This window comes from Pinus tabuliformis, chromosome 7, assembly GCF_031772625.1.
Source record: "Pinus tabuliformis cultivar Carrire ecotype Pingquan chromosome 7, CPIR1, whole genome shotgun sequence".
Lineage (NCBI taxonomy): Eukaryota > Viridiplantae > Streptophyta > Pinopsida > Pinales > Pinaceae > Pinus > Pinus tabuliformis.
Genome location: NC_142293.1, coordinates 1,064,941,659 through 1,064,946,937, shown reverse-complemented (window position 1 = coordinate 1,064,946,937; position 5,279 = coordinate 1,064,941,659). Strand labels below are relative to the sequence as shown.

The window sequence follows — 5,279 nt, the reverse complement described above, 5'->3', positions numbered from 1 at the left end:
TTTGCTCAGCATTGGCGTTGTCGATGAGGAGATCCCCCAGTTAATAGATGTTGGGAGCCTATTTCCATCAGAGGCGATGAAGGTTTTTGAGAGCAGAATGGAGGCTTCTGCTATGATTTAATTGGTTTTCCTATATTTCAGAAAGTACCTTATTACAAGAACACAATTATATATATATATATATATATATATATATATATATATATATATATATATATATATATATATATATATATATATATATATATATATATATATATATATTAAGTAATGGGATTGAATTAGGAAGATCAAAAGACCTCTGAGCATTATTGCATGTTCAACAATGACTATGATGCTACTTCAGAGGTTAGATTGGAGAAAGATGATAAAAAATATAATATTTATGATATGGGTGGTCATGTAATAGGAATTCCAACGGACAACAATGGCTTGGGTTCGACATATATCATGGGAGGTCCAGGAAAAAGGTCCAACCATTCTTAGAGCAAGGAGGACCCATAAAGAAGTTGGGGAGCCCCTGATCTTAATGTAAATGTTGAAAGAGAAAATATGATAGATACCCACATCAAGAATTTTGTGGAGATAGATCATCCATCAATGGAGGCAGCCCTTATTTTTTGGAAGGTGATCAAATCCCTCCTTCAACTCCCTCTAGAAGGTGTAAATCCCCATTTTTTCCTAACCTCACTAAGATGCTCACATTCCCATCATTCCTCTGTGGTAAATATACATGTTATTTATATGTGGTAATATTTTTTCCACCAATTATTATTTTTATTGTGTTTAAAGTTATAGACTTTTAGCTCTGCTCATATTGATGGTTCTAAGATGATAATCTACATTGGTTTATTTTTTGGGTTGTGTACAGGTAAGGTAGATTCATTCATAAAACACTTGAATAGATGTAGATCAAGAAATATGATGGGTTAGTTGAGCAGTTTGGGGCTCACGATAAGTCTATAAACATTTTTCTATGAACAATCTTTCAATAGGAGTGAAACTGAGATTGAATTATATGCAAAGTGGATGAAGAATTTTCCATATAAAGTTGGAATGCATGTGGTTAGATATTTTTTCATTGTTTATATTATTTTTAGTGAAGCTTGGTGAAATAATGTATGCAACAGTATGAGGAAAGATCATCTTAGATACCAAAATAGTGGTAAAAGGTGGAGTGGAGAAAACATTCAAGTTAAGATTTAGTGTTGGTCCTATAGCAAAGCTCTTGAAGACTTCAACTTGTTACTTGTCAACTAGCAATTTCCCAGTGGAAAGCTTAAACTTCGTATCAACAAAAAAGGTAGCCTTCTGCACTGATCGTCCAATGTCCTTCACATATTATCAAGTAGAACATTCCTCCAGCTATTATAGGGTAAGATATATTATCACATTAATGTTAGACTAATGTTTGTGAAGTTTCTTATTTATATAATTATTTCTCTTATGATTTAGGGTTTTCTAATTCTATTGTAATACCGAGTTTGATATTGTAGGTGGGTGAGGAATTTGTATCCCATACCACACCAATCTCACGTGCACAAAACCATTTAATGTCAGCTTAACATAGAATTCCAATTAACCGGCACAAAACCATTTAATGTTAGCTTAACATATACTTCCAACTAACTAACAATAAAAGGATGAGCATAACCGCACACAAACCCTAGGAAACAACCCAAAATTATCACATTATATCACCACACAAACCCTAGAAAACAACCCAAAATCATCCATGTATGTATATTTCCCCATCATTACTAGGAATTATGGATTTGATAAAAGAATTTTTGTGTTATGGAGGGGCTCAAGGATAAGGATATGATTGATAAAACCAAATGAGATAAATATACATACATGGACAAAAAAGCAAGTGTGATTAAGGTTGTTTCCAAGAATTGAAACGAAAACAGTAGTAATAAAATAGAAGGGAGTTATCATTTGCACATATGGTCATTCCAAATGAGGAGTGTACTGGTAGAGTTCGATCTATAAACAACTTGTGACACAGGTTCTTCTTGTGGGCGTAACTCAATTTTGATGATTGACATGATGTGGTAGTGTTAAGTTGTTGATGGCTTAGTTTCACTTCATCACTTTAAGGGTGGAATTTGATTTAAGATAGCTATGGATTCTCTATCTTGGTCAAGCTTAGTGAGACGTTAATGTAAAGAGAGAATACATCTTGGAAGAGTGAGATCAATGAACCTGTGCGAGAACGTAAAGAAGGCCACCGAGAAGTATATCCAAATATAGACTGTTGATGATAACAAGTTCTAGATCATGGCTTTTGTCAATTCTCAAATGGCCTTCAAGCATATTCAATAACTAGTGACATCTCATTAGTTCTCCAACTATGTATACTGAGGAAATTTGAGAGTTTATTCAAACTTTCAACCTGTTCTGGACTAGTCATGGCGAACATTTATATCTAGTGTATCAAAACTATATAGTAAGGGAATAAATAGAAAAATGTAATAGTATCCTTTCTAAGGAATTAATTGTTGAAATTGGTTTACAAGTTAGGTAATGTTGATTGTGGAATCAACATCCTTAATCTAGGTAAAAAATTTGGCCATGATGAACCTGTTGTACTTTGTGGTGACTCTAATGGAAGGTATTTCCACACTCTTAACAACTAGTATGGAAGGTATTATCATATTAATAGCACATGAATCAAAAATATGGAGTAAAATACTTATTGGGTTAGGCTCATATACTCCTCTTGGTTACTCTAATTGGCCATTATACTTGGGCTACTGCGTTGATCCAATCCACTGGGCTTTACTCTACTCGACTCGGCCGATTAGTTTTTGTTTGGGCTTTGTCTTGCATTGGATTCAGAGGAGTGGCACACCACAGATTGGAGGTTGTCTGAAGGAAAAGGAGGGGATGTGGCAGAGGATGGGATCTTGTATGGACCCCATTGCTAAGGGTGCTTTGGAAGAAGAGGGATCCTTTAATGTATTGTTTGTTTCTTGAAGAGGTAATGCAGGTATGTACTTATAACTTAATGCTACCATCTATTTCTTGATCTACAATTTACAGTATTTATAACTAACACTTTTTTTGGTGAATATTTTTTTTATTATTAATCTGCATGGAATTTACAAGGATTTTAATACAAAATATGATTTGAACCATATAAACTGAATAAAAATTATCCTCCCGATATTCAATTTTTTGATAAAAACCACTTGATATCGTTATTGGTTTCACCTCCTATTAAAAGCTTTCATAGAAAATCCCTTCTTATGACCAACCCTATACTTTAGAATTTATTTATTTGACACATATAACAAGAACATTATCCCAATGTTCACTACTAACTACAATCTCTATTGCTAACATCTGATAAAATGAGAGCAGTTTTCTTCTTCTAAATACTACCTGGCTCTTTTCTAGCAGGCTATATATGATACCAATACTAGAAGGCCAAAAAAAACAACATAGGACTAATAGTTATGGTTTACTACTAGGAGATGTTTTCCACCTGATATTTCTGGCTTACAAATCACAAAATCTTTCATACTCCTTGCTTATGCCTTTCAGTTACTTGATGCCCAACTTGTAGAGAAGGTAATATATCATGTTCACCTGCAATTGTATGTTTCCATGATTGTGTTGCATGTGATTTCTAGTTCCTCTTCTTGCCCTTGTAAATTACATAAAGAAAGACAAATCTAAAATTTACTTAAAAGGTAAATCTCCTACATTCCAATAAAAAATTAACGAAAAAGAGGAAAATTGATAGGCATGTAAAATCTATCAAAAAATTGTAAAAAATAAAAGAAAAATGGTGGACATACCCACAAGTACACCACCACCTATAGAAATTTGGGAAACCCTCCCCACTCAATAAATTGATGATGGAAAACAAAGAATACTCTCTCCCTAGCAAGATGAATGAAAACTAATGGATAATGAAAAATATGAAAAAAACAAAAAAAAATGGTGGAAATTGATGTTGATACCCGCATATGCACCATGGTTGAGGGATATAAAACCCCACTCCAAAAAAAATGGTGATGGTAGAATAAAATGGTGTCTTCCTCCTTTTTGGCTTAAATAAAACTAGTGTCCTCTTTCTTTTCTCTCCAAACGCTTCATCCTGCTCGCAAAATAAGTGGAAAAAGTCCAAAAAATGAACTTAAAGTGCCCCCTGTTGGTGGCCTAGAGATGTTTCCACTTATCTGTTGATTTTATCATGAGTTTTATGGTAAAATCATGCTCTTTTCGGTAGGAAAAAATCAACAATTTTTACCTGTGATTTTTTTTGTTAGGCTTTCATGACACTGCTTTTCATAGATTGGATATATAACTCTCAACTATCAACCTCATGCTTTCCCTATTCCTTTGCCACACCATTTGATCAACCACGTGGCTCTTCTAAAATGACCCATTTCCAATGAAGTGCGTGAAAAAACAATTGTGTGTATTTAAATGCAGCTCATTTCAGGAAGCTTTTTCAACTCTAAAATCCAAAAATTCTTGCTTGACAATCTATATTTTGCTTCAAATCACATAAGAACCATCCAAGACACTCTAGTGGTCAGGCCTTTCTCTAACCGCCAAGCTTTGGTTGAACACCATCCATCTAAAGGTTAAGCACTTTGGTATGAAAGGATGTGTGACTTTTCCATATATCTTGACATCTCCTAATCCATTTGATTTCAATATCTTGATAATATAATTTTATTAATTTGTTCTGCAACGGGACGTTTGAGGCAAAATTTAACAGATAATTTTTTAGTCTTATAACCTCTACAAGGCTTGTTATAGATCGACTTCCAATGCTTACAAACTGGTCCCCCAGGAAAATTTTTGGAAATGTCTAATTGTTAGCAGTTCACAACTTTTGTGTATGGTTTATAACTATCCAATTCAACCATCCTCCCATCTCTTTGTCCCACAAATCTCCTAAGATTTGGAATGGATTCCTCTCTTAGTTAACCTCATTCCTACAAAATAAGGTATTAAAACAATCTGTACATATGTGAAGGAAAAGTCCATTTCTATTTTTTTGCCAAATTCCATACATTCCTTGGACCAAAACAATCCCAATATACTTCCTTGGAAACTAGCTACCATGGCTACAAAATTCTCTTGAAAATCTATAGCCCTGAAAATCAGAAAGTGTGTGTCAATCAACTAAATCATAGATCCTAAAAAACCCTTTATTTCATCTACTTGGATAACATCCTATAGGAATTGGTCGACATGAACTTGCCTTGGACCCTTCACATTCATGGAAACCCTTATGATACACCAAGTTGCAA

General features: G+C 33.9%; 1 pseudogene; it reads left to right on the top strand.

Annotated features, from left to right (window-relative positions):
• The first annotated feature begins 552 nt into the window (after window positions 1–552).
• On the top strand, window positions 553–2,328 carry LOC149251302 (GEM-like protein 7; annotated as a pseudogene).
• The last annotated feature ends 2,951 nt before the right edge of the window (window positions 2,329–5,279 follow it).